This window comes from Trichosurus vulpecula, chromosome 2 (genome assembly GCF_011100635.1).
Source record: "Trichosurus vulpecula isolate mTriVul1 chromosome 2, mTriVul1.pri, whole genome shotgun sequence".
Classification (NCBI taxonomy): Eukaryota; Metazoa; Chordata; class Mammalia; order Diprotodontia; family Phalangeridae; genus Trichosurus; species Trichosurus vulpecula.
This window is the reverse complement of record NC_050574.1, coordinates 123,964,161-123,980,792: the sequence shown is the minus strand read 5'-3', so window position 1 is coordinate 123,980,792 and position 16,632 is coordinate 123,964,161. Positions and strand designations below refer to the sequence as shown.

Sequence of the window (16,632 nt, the reverse complement as noted above, 5' to 3'; positions counted from 1 at the left end):
ATGCGTGACACGGTCTTGAATTCCTCGTCGCCTCCTCCGCCCTCTTACGGACCCGCCCATCGTGGAAATAATCATAATAATGCCAGCAATTGTAGAGCGCTCTAAGTTTGCCAAGCGCTTCAAAACGTGGCATATCTCAGATGGACCTCCCAACTCCACTGAGAAGTAGGGGCACACCGCCCCTTCGCTCACCCAGGGTACACCCTGAGGCCTAAGCCAGGGCCTGGGCATGCCCGGATCCAGATGGGCCAGAATCTCCCACCCAGTGCTCTTGTCCCTCCCTCCCCCTTACCCTGCGTTTCATCCCTCATTCTGCCCTGCCTACAATTCCCCTTCCCCGCCCATACCCTTTCCTTCTCTTCTCTCCACGCTCCCCCCCCCCCCAAATTCTTGGAATAAACCAATTCCTCCACCTTATCTCGTTTTCTACTTGGGCTACTCTAGCCCATTCTGGCTGGAAATACCTACTCCATCCTTTCTTATGGCTGCCCTTCCCCATACCACCTTTATGGACTTTCTCTTGCCACCAAAATCAATCTCTTACCCCATCCTCTCACCCTTTTCTCCCTCTGCCCATCTGGAATACCCCACCCCCATCTTCTCACAATCCTCTCCTGCTTCTCCATCTCATATACACTGTACATAGTTGTTTGCATGTTCTTTCTCCCTTTAGATTGAATTCCCAGAGAGAGGAGACTGCCTTTTACCTTTTAATGTATCCCCAGTGATGGGGTGATGGGACTTGGACCCCTAAAAGGAAAAGACCATGTCTTTGAAAGCAATCCAGTCCCTGAATTTTCCCATACATTTCAGTAGCCCAGATCACTGGCATCTCTGCCCAAGGCATCTGGCCCATCCTAGCCCACCTAGATCAATTAATTAGCTTATTTGGATTGTGCTTCCACCATCTTTCCATCAGTCAGGCAGAGAAGGATACTCTTCTGGAAGAACCATCACCATGGCCACCCAAGGAGAACTCCAAGTGCAGTTCAAACTTGTATTAGTTGGAGATGGAAGTACTGGAAAAACCACATTTGTAAAATGTCACTAGACCGATGAATTTGAAAAGAAGTATGTAACCACCCTGGGTGTTGAGGCCCATCCTCTCGTGTTCCATACTAACAGAGATCCTATTAAATTCAATGTATGGGGTACAGCTGGCCAAGAGGAATTTGGCGATCTGAGAGATGGTTATTCCATCCAAGCTTAGTGGGCCATTATAATGTTTGATGTAACATCAAGAGTTACAAGAATGTACCTCACTGGCAAAGAGATCTGGTACAGGTATGTGAAAATATCCCTATAGTGTTGTGTGACAATGAAGTGGATATTAAGGACAGAAAAGGCAAGGTGAAATCAATTGCCTTCCATAGGAAGAAGAATCTCCAGTACTATGACATCTCAGCCAAAAGTAACTACACCTTTGAGAAGCCCTTCCTTTGGCTTGCTAGAAAACTTACTGGAGACCCTAATTTGGAGTTTATTGCCGTGCCTGCTCTTGCACCTTGGGAGGTTATCATGGACCCATCACTGGCAGCACACTATGAGCAGGACTTACAGATTGCTCAGACAACTGTGCTCCTTGATGAAGATGATGACCTATAAGGGAATGAAGCTAGAACTCAGCGTCAGAGGTCTAGTTTTATAGGCAACTGTCCTGCGGCGTCAGTGGTGTAGTTTGTTTGCCACTTTATTATATAGCTGAACAGAACATGTGCTTAGTCTTTGGGATGCTGAAGGCAATGAATGGGCTTCGGAGTGAATGTAGCAGTTCATAAAATATATAATTCATATTTTGGACCTGCGTATTTAGCAGTTTTGGACCACATTTACATCCCCCTTGAGTTTCAAATATAAGACTGCTGCAGTCCCATTACAACATTCAGTGGTGAATCTTGTTTGTTACTGTCATTCCCATTCCCTTTTCGTTTAGATCATAATAAAGTTGTATTTCAAATATCTAAAAAAAAAATTAGCTTATGTTTCAACAATCCGGCTAGCAGCTGTTGTGGGGGTGAAAGCCCAACAACAAGAATGCTACCAGCACGCTGCAAAAGCACAGGTTCTTTTGATCTGCTTAACTAAGGAAAGCTATGTGAAGGGGTTGACAAGCTTACTTTAATTCAGCATACAAATATCATTCACTTAGTTCAGGGGAAAAGACCAGCACACTGAACTTCAGATCAAATTACAAAGTACAAACATCAGCAGACAGACCTTGTCTGATTCAAATCCCAATACATAGTTATCAGAGTTTAACAAAGTCCCAACATCTGGGGTTGATGAGCTGGAGGGCTTCTTAGCTACAGCTGCCCGGGAGTCTCCAAACGCCACCAAGAGAGCCCTGTGCAAATGGCTCTGTCTTCTCTTATAGGGTTTCAGATGTCATCAAACTGAATGACCAGGACTTGGGCTCCATGATTGGCTCTTGAGTTAGCCCCTCCCCTTAGGACCCTGGGAGGTTCACATCTACATAGGTTAGGTTAACACCTAATAGGGGTTAGCGCCTGGGGCTTAGCACTTAGTAAGACTCAATGAAATACACTGAATTACTCAAAGGGAACAAAAGCCAAACTCTTCAAGGGCACTTATTGAACTAAGTGCTAAGAGCCCATTTTGCTTACCAACACAGCTTAGGTGACAGTCCTTTCACTGTTGCTTTTGGCCCACCCCAAACTACTTACCACTCCTTAATCCCATCCAAATCCTTTCACTGTCCTTTTTATATATAAGCATCACCCCCATTAAGTTGCAGATTCCCTAAGAATCTCACCTGCACTTTTGGTGTTACAATAAACCTTGTCACTTTGACTGGAAGACGGTTTGAGTGTGTAAATTCTTTCCAGGCAGATGCCTCCCTGCACCCTAATATTTCAGGATTCCAGCAACCCTAAACCATATCATCCAGCACCTCATGATGTGCCAAGAATATAGTTGTTGTTCAGTACTGTTCAACTCTTGGTGACCCCATTTGGGGTTTTTGTTGGCAAAGATAATAGAGTGTTTTGCCATTTACCTCTCCAGCTCATTTTACACATGAGGAAACTGAGGCAAAGTTACGTTACTTGCCCAGGGTCACATAGCTAGTAAGCATCTGAGGCCTCAAAGATGAGTCTTCCTGATTCCAGGCCCAGTGCTCTATCTGTTTCTGCATATAGCTGCCCCATCAGCCATCATTACTTTACCCCTCGGTAAAGTGACAGGGTCTGGATCTGACATTCGGTGTTCTAAAGCCTAGGTGTCAAACACATAGGCCACAAGCAGCCTATCACAGTCCCATTAAAATGTAATTGGGAAATACTTAGCAAAATACAATAAAAGATATTACATTTTAAAACTAAGTCAATATGGGATGCACAGAGATCTTTATATATGTATGTGTGCCCCCTGTTTCTATTTAAGTTTGACACTACTGGAATAGAGGACCTCCTAGCTCTGACATTCTGTGTTCTAAGGTTCCTCCCAGCTCTGCCATTCTGTGTTCTACTGCCCCTAATGTCTCTCACACTCTGTCTTCTAAGAGCCCTTCCTGTTCTGACATTCTGTGTTCTAATTGTAACAGCAGACCAGCCAATGATAATTAGGTTCTTTACATATCTAACATTCTATATTCTCGTGTCCATTCCAGCTTTAAATCTTATGGTCCAGATAATAACTATTGTCTTGGTGGTCCAACAGTGCAGGAGCCATTCCTATGAACCTCCTTTCCTAGCAAGGTTTCCTACTTTCAGTTCAGCTCTGTGGTGGAGAGGCCTTGATGAGTATGTCTCAAATGAGGTGAACAAAAGCCTGAGTCATTAAACATTTCATTTCAAATACAGCTTGGCAGCCCTGATGAATCCCTCCCCGCTGAAGACCTGGTATGGACATATACATATGCGTGTATGTATCAAACATACACACACACACATGGAAAACAGGTCTTGCAACCAAACCAAGGTGACAATTATTTTCCCTTTCTGATTGGTCCCAGTTTTTCATTGCCTTTCCTAAAATATCCATGTAGGCAGAGACTAACTTTAAAATTATACGTCCTTTAGATCCTCTCCCGAATTTTATGAACTCCTCAGTCCTAAATGCTTTGGTCTATGGCTCTTCCAGAGAGGTGGCAATGCTCTGTAAGCTCCTTTGAACAAAGGTGTGGCCTGACCCTGTACCTACTTGAATCTGTTTTGATCTAAGGCTTTTAGAAGTTGTTTTTAGCTACCCAGTAGTTTGCTTTGAAGTAGTTACAGGCTCAAGTTGGTAAAAAGCTTCATATTGTGCTGAAGTTTATACGTGATGTCTAAGCAATGCAGGAGGGGCCTTCAGAGGCTACTGTAAATATAAAACTGGGTGAGAAGTACCCATCCAGACAGGCTGGAACAACTTGACTCAGTCATCAAGGACCCCTCTAATTTGAAGGTCAAAGCTATGTCTCTAATTCTATTGTATAGCTACTTCAGTATTTTTAGGATCTAAGTTGTGTTGGACCCTTCTCCTGCTGCTGATACAAAGGGCAAGCAGCCCCTCTGTATCTTGGTCAATAACCTTCATGACTCACTGAGACAAAAACAAAAACCCCTTAGCCAGCCTCCTTGTAATCAGTCTCTTTGGACTTAGCTAGAGCTTTCCTTGCATGAAAAACATGCAAATAGTCTCCAACCTGATCTCAAAGCCTTCCTAAGTTTTAAGGCTATCCAGAGCTATCCCTCCTACACCCATACGTGCATATGTATGTATAGACAATTCAGTTCAATAAACATATTAAGCACCAACTATGCCCACAGTTGTCTACTCAGGGAAGGCAGGTTATCACATATATTCTGTATATACAAAATAAATATAAATAAATAAATATAGGAGTGGATAGGGTGCTGTACTTGGAACCAACAGAGACCTATACTCCAATTCAATCCCTGATACTAATTGCTTGACTTTGGGCAAATCTCTAAACTTCCCTGGGTCTTAGCTTCCTTCTCTGTAAAATGGACGTAATAATACATGTATACTTCCCTCACAGAATGGTTGTAAGGCTTTAGTGAGATAATGTATGAAAGGTGTTTTGTAAACCTTAAAATGATATATGATATTATGTTAAATGATAAAGTCCCTGCCCTCAGTAAGCTAATGGGAGATATCTCTACACAAATGAGTCTCACAAAGGTAGAATGCAATATCACTCCTTATTACTTACTCCTTAAAGCTCAGCTTGCTCATTCATTCATATATTATCTCCTCCATGAAGCCTTTGCTGGTCCCTCAACTGGTATTTCTCCTATACTCCTATAGAATAGATGGCATCTCTTCTATATTCCTGGAGCACCTTGCTTGTTTCTCATGATGCTTAGCACATTCTGCTTTCTACTGTAGCTATGTGTGTAGTCAGAATACTGCATGATCAGAAAAAAGCTGCTCCAATAAGTCTGAATTTGGAACTCTTCTGCCTGGAACATGCAGTCAGCCATCTTTGACTCTTCCCCCTTCCTTACCACCCACCTTCACTCAGTTGCCAAAGACCTATTGCCTCTACTTTAGGAGGCTTTTCTTCTGTATCTCTTCTTCCTACATGGTCCCTAGTTTAGTCCCTCACTTCTACAGACCGTTGTTATCCTTTCTAAAGGAAAGACTTGAGACTGGGTTCCTCCTTTCAGTTCATCCTTCACACCAATACATGAATGATCTTCTTAGCACAATTCTTTGATCACACCCCCATTCTACTCAAAATCTTTCAGTGACTTCCCATAGCCTACATAAAAAGTTTAAACTCTTTAGCCTGTTATTCAAGGACCAATCCTCCCTTCCCTCTCCCCCACCACAATTTGACTCTAACCCATCTTTCCACTTTTGTCTCATACACTCCCCTACACATAATCAACTGGGCTATTCTCTGCTCCTCATCCCTTCTTGTCATGCTGTTAACATCCACTGCTGGGACTAATGGACTTTTGTGAAAGAATTATAATGAACCAGCCAGCACTGAAAGCAATAGGTCGTTTGTGTCTAAGGAAAGGCCATGTACTGAAGTATCAGCTGACACTGCCAAATTAGAGCAGTTCCCAAACCCCTCTGCACTGAAGCTGAGCCTGAGACCTCCAAAGCAAGACTGGGAAGGTAAAGGAAGGGACAATCAGGCATGGCACCAAGGAGCCTTTGACATAATGGTCTTCAGGCCATAAGGGGTCTGTCAAGAGGAAACTCCAAGATCATTACACCAATCTCTCATTGGAACTACTGGATCCATTTTCTTTTTAATCTCTCATTTATTTTTTAATTTATTAAATATTTTATAAACAACAAAAAGGAGTATTTCCATACACACAGCAGAGCACAAAAAAATTATTCTATTTGAAACCATTAATCTCCATTTCATACTATTTTAAAAAATATGTATATAATAAATTGTACCTATTACATAAAACCATTTTGCTTATCTGTGCTTCCTTCTGAACTTCCATCTATTCTCTTCTGTGCATTAAAAAAATATGTTGCAATGGTCCTCTTTTTTGGGAGGTATCACTATTGTTCCCCTTCCCCTAACTACCCAATTAACTGAAAGGCAAAGATAATCCATGCCATGGCCATATACAAAAACAATATGTCTCCGTACCTTGTGTCCATAACCCCCCTCTAAGGAGTTTGTTTTTGTTTCTTTATTTTTTATTTTTAACTTAATCATCAACAAACACAAACATTTAAACATTCAAAGAAGAAAGAGATTTGATAAAAAAAACTGTGAACCTTTGTTTTGTACAGTTACAGATATATAATATATGTATAAACATATATGTATATAATGTATACATAGAAGCATATATATGTACACACACACACAAATTTAACAAGACAGTCACAAAATTGCTCAATGTCCCCTTCTATACTTTTTGCTTTCTTCTCTGTGTTAAAAGAGATATTTTATTGATGCTCTTTTGGGAGATATCTATTACTATCCATTTATCCTATTCCACCTCCCCAATAGAAGTCATTTCTTGTAATAAATGCAAATAGCCCAACAAAACAAATCGGCACATTGCCTGTATCTGACAACACATATCTCCATCTGCATGTCTAGTCCGTCACCTCTCTGTCAAGGAGTGAGAGGTATGTTACAAAAGACCAATGATGAAACAAAACCAGTGGTTTTTCTGAACTACAGAGACTGCCCTCTCATCTCAGTGCCTTTATGTTTAAAACAGACTCCCTTCCCACCGAGTCTTTTGTATCACAATAATTTTCATAGCTTTCTAATCACCTAAGAGATTGAAATAGCTTTGAGGGCAGGGTCTGTGTCATGCCTTACATGTGGAAAATGCTTAATAAAGTTTTTTTTAATTTGTTGAATGCTACCTCCCCTCCACCCCCACCAACTTCCACCCAATCTTGTACTTTGAACAGCCACTCAAAGCCTTAGCTCAAAAATATCTGGGCTTCCAACAAGAATTTACTGAGTAAATACTTACTATGTGTAGCACCATGCTAGCACAAGCCACCAGGGATACAGAAATAAATAGCATGGTCCCTAGTCACATGGAGTTGACAGAGAATAGAATATTGCCACCCAGATGTTTATTGTCCCATGTATTGTATTTGAGCCCTTGCTGTAACAGAACCACAGAATACAGAGTTGGAAGGAACTTCAGAGCTCAGCAAATCCAACCTGTACCTGAACAAGAATCTTGCCTACAATCTCTCTGATGAGTGGTTTTCCAGCTTCTTCTTGAGATCTTCCAATGAGGGAGAACTCTACCTCCTAAGTCCTCTGGTTCTTTCATCTAGGGTCAAACAGAATAAATCTACTCCCTCTTTCCCTTTAAGTAGTTTTAAAGATTTAGGGCTCATACTCCCCTAAGTCTTCTATTTTGCAAAATAAATAAGCTTAGATCTTCCAGTGCATTCCCATACTGCATGGTCTCTAGTTCTTCACCATGCTGCTCACTCCTCTGAACTCCCTCCGTGTCATTCCTAAGGTACAGCTCCCAAACAGAACTGAGTAATCCAGATGTGTGTGACCAGGGCAAAGAAGAAAAGGGCCATCACCTTCCTCAATGCTGCTTATCTCCAAATGAATACCTATGTGCCATCAAGATCAAAGCTGTTATGACATTAAGAAATGCATTTATGGGCAAATTGTACGTATCTGTATTGTTAGAAAAAGCACCCACATCAAGATCACACATCCACCGAACCATAAAAATTTTTTTTAATCTGAAAAGATGATTACATTACTTGATTGCACCATAACCAACGTCCCAATTAACCTATCTCTGGTCCCACCTCCCATTACAGTCTGCCAGTAAGACATGCACAAACAACTATGATAGGAGATAGAATATCAAAGTGCAAACTGCAGATGAAGGATATTACTTTTAGCTCCAAGTACTGAGTGGAGACAGGGGGACAGGGAAGGTTTCCTGAAGGTGAAATATGATATATCCAGATTATATATTGTTACATACCTATTTGCCTCACTAGAATGAATTCATTATTTCAGAGGCAGGAAATCAATGGGGGAGAGGGGGAAAAAAACCATCTATATAAAAATGGAACATACTGCTTTCATATTTAAGACAAATAGGTTTGGCAGTAATTCAAATTCCATAACATGAAGAATACTTCTAGCCTACTCTTCTGCACAATTATTGTTAAGGATAGGCTACTAAAAATAATGATAAATCAATATGCAAAGTATTAAAATGACAAATACTCAATAATAGAGTAACCCACTAATAGAGTCCAAGTAACAAGTACCTTTATAGAAATGATAAATTTAGAATTGGAAGGGAAGAGATCAGTTAACCCAAGCCATTTTACAGATAAAGAAACTGAGGCCCAGAGAGGCAAGGCAGCTTGCCCAAGGCCCCATAGGTTTACAGGTTCAGACCCTAGAGGCCATCTAGCTCAGTCCCTTCATTTTACAGATAATAAAACTGAAACCCCAGAAGGTTAAAGGCAAGGTCGCCCAGATAACAATGGCAGAGATAGGATTCAAAGTCAGGTCTTCTGATTCCAAATCTGGCACTCTTTTCACTGCACCGCCACATATCAACTGAGTGACAGACAAGGTAGTCAAATTCAGTGAGACTACTACTACTAACAATCACATTTCTAAGTGCTTTAAGGCAATCAATCAATCATTTATTAAGTTCTTTAGTTCTTTTATGTGCCAGAAACTATGCTAGGCACTAGGAACACAATGTCAGAAGTGGAGCAGACTCTGCTCTCAAAGAGGTATGTTCTATCATGATTCAACATGTATATGTATATATGCATGTGTGTATGTATACACACATATGTTTATATGTGTGTATATTTCAGCTTTTCTCCAAGAGCTAGTCCAGATATATCTTCCCTCTTGGGGTTTTAGGGTACCCTGGGAGGTTGAGGTCTCTCTTCTCTACTGCTATTAGTTCAGGCACCCACTAGCTATATTCCCCCATTGTTACAGGCCTACAACTAGAACCTCAATTCTGTTTAGCTTCTTAATATCATTAGAATTTACAAAGAGATATCTACTTTGAAGCTATAACAGAACAAAGTGCAAGCATTTTCCCCCAAACACCTCAACTTGGAGGCAGGGAGATAATCTTCCCTACACCATCTCTGTCTTAGTTCCTACAAAGCATTGATACCACTAAGTTAATGTCCACCTATGGCATGACTGCTGGATGTGTGCTTTCATCTTCCACTAGCCTGGGTCCAGAAGTTCAGTTAGTCAGTCAGTAAGTATTTATTAAATACTTACTATGTGCTAGGCATTGTGCTAGTCACTCCTTGATCCTAAAAGCATCAAGCTGAAATTTGGTCCTCCAAAACCTCTACCCATTACTTCTAATTTGCACTCTGGGAACAAAACTGGAAAAGTCATTAAGAGGCTAAGTAATTATCCCAAAAATCACAAAGCTCACAGCTAGGAAGTGTCAGCACCAAAATTCAAACCCAGGTCTCCTGTCAAGCCAAACAGTCTTTACACTTAAGGCTACTATCCCCACACTTGCTTGACTAGTGCTCTCCAAGTATCCAGGCTCTCCTGTTTTCTCTCAATCTTTCATCTTCATAGTAGGTCTGGCTCAACTGATGGAACCAGACTCAAAAATGTTTCAGCCAAAGGCAGAGAGCCAAGGAGGAAGTTGGTGAAACTTCACTGGAGAGATCTTGCCATGAATACAGCCATCAATTCAGAAGCTGCATGAGTATATATTTTTGAATACAGAATGTTCTACATCTTCTATTTTTGATCATTCCATTTTGTTCCATTCATGTTAATCATGGCCCTTGTTATAAATAATGTGACATCTCAGTGTGTGTGAGGCAAGGGGTTCTTTGCAATTGTTTTTTCAGGCTTTGAAATTGTAGTGGGGGAAGATCTGAATCCTTCTTAAACTGGTATAGAATAGAGATGAACTCATACCTTACCCATTTGTGTTTATGTACCTCTGTTCCTTTCTACAGAATAATAATGTGTTCTCTAAGCTGTACAGGGGGGTGAATCACCTCGCCTGCTAGAAAAAGCCCACTATTCTCCAGGTGGAAGGCAAGAAGAGCTGCTTCAGGCAACTTTTATTCATTAAATAAGCTTTATTAATACCCTACTATGTAAAAGTCACTGTGTTAGGCAAACAAAATGAAAAACAATTCTTGCCCTGAAGGAGCTCACATTTCAGGGTGGGTGGGTGGGGCATATAAGATATACAGTGATAAGTAAATATGAAATATGTGCAAAGTAATATGAAGGGCGTAGAAAACTGGGGGAGAAGGGAACAGGAAAGGCTTCATGTAGGAGGTTGTACCTTGACTGAGTCTTAAAGGAAACTAGGAATTCTAAGAGGTGAAGGTGTGGAGGAAGAGCATTCCAAGAATGAGGGAAAGCCAGTACAAATGCAGAGAGATCAAAGATGGCAGTCTGGGGTTGCTGGGAACCCTAATGGCAGAGTAGTATCCACCGGGAAAGAATTCATTCACTCAAACCTTCTTCCAGTCAAAGTGGCAAGGTTTGTTGTAACACCAATAGTGCAGGCTAGATTCCTAATGAATCTGCAACTTAATGGGAGTGAAACTGATACTTATATATAAAAAAGGGATGGTGAAAAGATCTGGATGGGATTAAAGAGTGATAAATAGCCTGGGGTGGGCCAGGTTCAATAGTGAAAGGAATAAAGTAGTCTGGGTTGGGTCAAGAGGAACTGTGAAAGGAGTATTACTTCTGTGGTGGGCCAGATGCCTTGGGCCCAGAGGACAGTGATCTGGGCTGCTGAAGTGTGTGGGAAAATTCAAGGACTGGGTTGCTTTCAAAGACGTGGTCTTTTCCTTTTAGGGGTCCAGTTCCCATCACCCCATCATATCCACTGAAACTTCTTGAATAGGACAGACCCCTGGCTTGAGGAATATCGCTTTGGCAACTATGTGAAAGGTGGGTTAGAGTGGGGAGAAACTGGGGTAGGGAGACATTTAGGAGGTTATTACAATCATTCAGGTGAGAGGGATAAGGGCCTGAACTGAGGTTGTGATTTATCAACTAATTTGCAAACAAGATTTCTTACTTTTTCTCCTTCACCCATGCAACCCAATCAAATGGTAGGGCTTGGGAATTTTAATTTCACAATGGCTAGTTGTGAGATTCAAACCTTAGCCTCTGTCTTCTCTTCACCTTTTCTATGAACATCATACTAGTTTAAGTCTCATCACCTCTGGCCTGTTCAGCCTAGTGTCTCTTCTGGTGCTTTTATATCTAAATTGTTTTCCTTTCTGGGCCAATGGAAGTGATTCACAGAGAAACTGGCTGAGCAGCTTCAAATGATCCTGGCAGGAGAGAGAAATTACTCCTCCTCCCCTCATCTGGGTTGAGATAAACCTCTAGCTATTTTGGATGGGGGCTGAAGTCACAAGATAGGATAAAGAAACACTTTGTACTTTTTGAATGCTGCCTTTTTGATGTCTTTCTCTGACCTCAAACCGGATCCTTCTCTGAAATGTCGGCACCAGAGGCAGAGACCAAAGCTGTCAGGCCATGTACAGCAAGGTAACCAGGGGGAAGTCAATATACCCCAAAAATGTTTCTGCACAGGAACAGATAACACATCATCTACCAGGTTCATTCAAAGCCAACAAGGATTGCAGCTGCTAGAATGGTAAAACTCAAGGAATTTCTTCTATGCCACTTTTAAAAAATTTAGTAGCCTGAGAAAGAAATGAGAATTCCTATCTTTCTTCATCTTAGGAGCAACTTATACATATGTGCTGCAGGAATTTTCCTAGTCTGCACTCAAAGATATGGGAAGAAGTTGAGAGAAGCCTTTGGATAAGGAGATGGTTATGGTGCCAGAGTCCATACATGGGTGTTCAGTTTAGTTTTCTTTTTTTTTTTAATTCTATGAACAACGTACCATGTGATCATAGCATATTAAGACCTTAAATCTAGGAAATATTGGGAAGTGCTCTGAAAAAATTTAATGTTTCATGAGGTAAGGACTCAACCAGCTGTAGACAGCAAATTTTACATTTTAATATTTTGAGTAATGTTCTTATTCGATCACCTAGAATTAAATTGCAACCTGGACGAGAGGTTAATAGACTTCTCCCAGGGAGGGGTTATAAAAGCTAAGCACTGAGTAACTACGTTGGGGAGAGCAGCCTAGGTAATTGCAGGCTGAGCACCTTCCAGTTAAAATTATCCAATCAGGTCACACTATTAAAAGAAGCTACCAGGGCCATAAGGTCTACCCTCCTCATTAAGGTCACTGTTGACTTTGAGTATGGTATAATGGGGAAAAGACTGACCTAGGAGTCAAGAGAGTTGGGATCAGGTCCTAGCCCTGCCACAAACTAGCTCTGTGACCGTGGGCAGTTCTGTTGCCTTCTTTGGGCTTTATAAAATATAGGAATTAGAAGAGATGCTCTCCAAGGACCGTTCAAGCTGAAAGTCTATAACCTTCCCCATGACAGCCCACATTGATCTCTCCTCTCTTGCTTCTATAGCACTCAATTATTATTGGCAACATTCACTTGGCATTTATCATATACTACGGTGTGCTGGTATTAATCCGTACAGGTCTTGTCTCCCAAACTACACTGCTGGTTCTTTGAGTTCAGAGACAGTGTCTTAGCTCCTTTTGCATCCCTAGAGGCTAGAATGGAACCTCCATCTAATTCTCCTTCAAATGTTAAATGCTAAGGATGAAAGGATAATAATAACGATCATGATCATGATTGCTAAGATACATTCATGGTATGAGGCTGGGAATTATAAAAAGTAAAATTAAGGAAATACAAGATAATCCCTGTTCTCAAGGAGATTACAGTCTTACACTGATCAAATCACTGCTTCTTCTTGGAGAGAGCCTTGAATATCAAGCTGAGGGGTTTGAATTTTATCCTATAGACAATTCTGAAGGTTTATGAATACCCAGTACTTAGCAGAACACCTAGGAGAGTGGGCACTAATTAAATGCCAGTAAATTGATTGATTGAGCAGAGGAACAATATTATTAAAACTGTTACAAAGAGAGGTAGCAATGGAGTTGGATGTGTAGATGTGCTACAACACAAAGATTACCAAAGATGACTTACCAAAGGAAGTAGCATAAAAGATATCACGGAAGAGATGAGTGACCACAAAAGGTAAGCTGCTCATCTAAGGAGAATATGAGAAAATAACTATAGAGCCCACATATTGTGCTGGTATCCATGTACTATATTAAAAGACCTAGAGAAGGTCTCTAAAATGCTGGGTGGACCCTTATGGAGGATTGCTAGAAGGACATGAATAAGAGCAAACAAAGTGAGAAGGCATGGATGGACTGCATTTTGCATTGCTGGAGGAAGTCCCTATAGCAATGAGATTACAGATTCATTAAGGTGTTAAAATATAATGAAAATTAGAGACTAAATAAATGTGGAAGAAGTCTATTAGTTCCAAGCCCTTCATACAAAGTGTCCAACATTCAAACTGCAAGAAAATGCCCAGTAAAGTCAAGGCTCTTTGACAGAGTCCTGTCTATCACTTCCTATTGACATGGACCATGATCTTTGACCCAAGTGCCTCAGATCATAGAGAACGGTTCAGAAGGTGATGTCTACTAGCCATATGACTCATCTGCAATGGACACAGTCATCACTGCTCTCCCCTTCTCTGTGCCTAAGATCTCTGGCAGGTCAGAGCACAACACAGCTCAGGAGACTAGTGTCACCCAGGGACACCAGGACTCAACAAGCTACACTGCTCTAGCACAATAAAGGTTTCTCTCTCATTCTAGTACACACAGTTTTGTCTTTGCAAGATAAATACCAATCCAAAGGCCTACTTTTATGTAAAATCTACAGGCAGTTTTGGAGTAAGAGAGAGACTAGGGCCTTCCTTAGGGCTAATTGGTGAGTTACTTCCTTCCTGCTCCAATAGATTAACTGCCCTGCCTTCCCAACTAAAGTAAGACAAGAAACTTCTTATCAACAGATGATCCTCACTAAATTTGTCTTTGCTTCTGGCTTTTCCCTTAGTTATTAATTAAATACACCATAGTGAAGTGGTGGATGGGAATGGACCTAGCTATGCTATTTGTATAGTTACAGCCATGCCTGCAAATTCATCCATCCCCTCTACCTTTTACTGACATTATACTCCTCCTCTTTTTCCTCCTCCTCTTCTGCCTCCTCCTCATCATCATCACTAATATTTTTATAGTACCTACTATGTGCCAATCGTACTAAGCTATTATCACCATTTTACAAATGAGGAAACTGAGGCAAACAGAGGTTGTGATTGGCCCAAGCTCACAAAGCTAGTAAATATCCAAGGCCACATTTGAATTTGGGCCTTCTGAGTCCAGGTCCAATGCTCTAGCCACTGTTCCACCTAGCTGCCCCAGCTGACATTTCCCTTATCTTTCTAATTGTATGATGGGTGTCATTTTTGATGACTACATACGGTTTTATTTCCCTCCCTACTCCTGCATCCCACCTCCATGGAAGTGTTTTTCCTGACACCAACTTGACTTGCTCTTTATAAACCTGTATCGGATCCTGGGATCACTAGATTGTTTCATAAATATGTATATATCAAATTTTTAATTATCAGACCCAGAATTTTACCAGAATTCCTCATGAGCTAGCTGAGCTTGGTTTGACTATATTTTAGAAGCTAAAGTAAACATAGTATGCGCAGTCCCAAGTATGACTCTTACCAGCTCATAGCCCTAAACTGCAATTTCTAAAAGACCCCCTCCAATATTAATGCTCTATTCAATACCAGTATTAAGGAAGGGACTTCCCCTACTCAGTGCTTGATACCACTACATGAACAGTCAGAGCCTGTAGCAATCAAAGCATCAAAGCAAGGCAAAGCAAAGATCACTTACTAGAGGAAGTCATGTGCTATATGATCTGAAAGGTATAAAGGAGAATAATTTTAAGAAGCTTATAATTAATCTAGATAGAGAGAAAAGATTTAGGCAACCACAGCTGCCCGGCAGTTAGAAGGCCTGGATCTAAGTCCTGGCTCTCCTTTTGATCTTGGGTTAAGTCACTTCATTTCACTGGAGCTCAGTTTCCTCATCTGCAAAGTGAGAGTAATAGTATCAGCAGTACCTTTACCACAGGGTGGTTTTGAGGATCAAATGAGATTATGGGTATAACCCATTGTGTGAACCATAAGGTTCTCTATATTACAATGGTCAGTAATGCAAAAATTAGAGTTTAACATTCCCAGGACAGAGAACGGCTGCAGCAGTGTCACAAGGAAGTAAGTGGATGAATAACTGCCAAATTAATTGCACAATATAATTGATATCACATTGCTTGCCTTTTCAATGTATGGGGGAGGGATGGGAGAAGCAGAAGAGCAGGAGAGAATGTGGAGTTCAAAATTTTAAAAGATGAATGTTAAAAAATTTGTTTTTAATGTAATTTGGGAATGTTTAATGACATGAATAAAAATTTAAAAATGAACTGCACCGATAACAGTTACTGCAGAAGTGCTGAGAGGACCTAGACCACTTCAGGGAGGAAGAAGGCTTTAAGGAAGAGTTGGATTTCATTCTTAGTAGAGAAAGAAAAGAAAAAGTATGCTAACTCTGAAGAGTCAAGTGATCCAATTCAGTTCAGTTCCCAGAATCATAGACTAACAGAGATGAAAGGAACCTCAGATACCATATAATCTAACCCTTACCTAACTAGTAGTTCTGTCTACAATATCTACCCTTCTTCAAGTGGTTGTTTAGTTTTCATGTGAAAACTTCTAACAAGGAAGGACTCATTACCTTTCAAATCAGTCCATTTCACTTTCGGATAGCTTTAATTGATGGAATGTTTTCCCCTACATCAAGCCTAAATGTGACTCTCTGCAACTTCAATCTATTGAGTTCTATCCTCTGGAGCAAAATAGAACAAATATATTCCCATTCCTATGTGACAAGCCCTTAAAATACTTGAAAACAGGTATCATAAAGCTCCCCTCTCAATTCTCTTCTCCAAGTTAAACATCAACCAATTTTCCTGTAGCACCCTCTCCAAGAGTTACTCATCAACTTAAACTCATCGGTTGGGTCCCCTCAGAAGCAACTTTCCACACACACCCTTCAAGATATTTTGTCGGTTCTCACTACTAAAATTATAAACTTCCTAGCCCCCATAATAAGGATTGTGAAAGTATAATTTATGGCCTTT

At 40.8% G+C, this 16,632-nt stretch overlaps 1 pseudogene; it reads left to right on the top strand.

Annotated features, from left to right (window-relative positions):
* The first annotated feature begins 958 nt into the window (after positions 1-958).
* On the top strand, positions 959-1,605 carry LOC118837553 (annotated as a pseudogene).
* Positions 1,606-16,632: the final 15,027 nt, after the last annotated feature.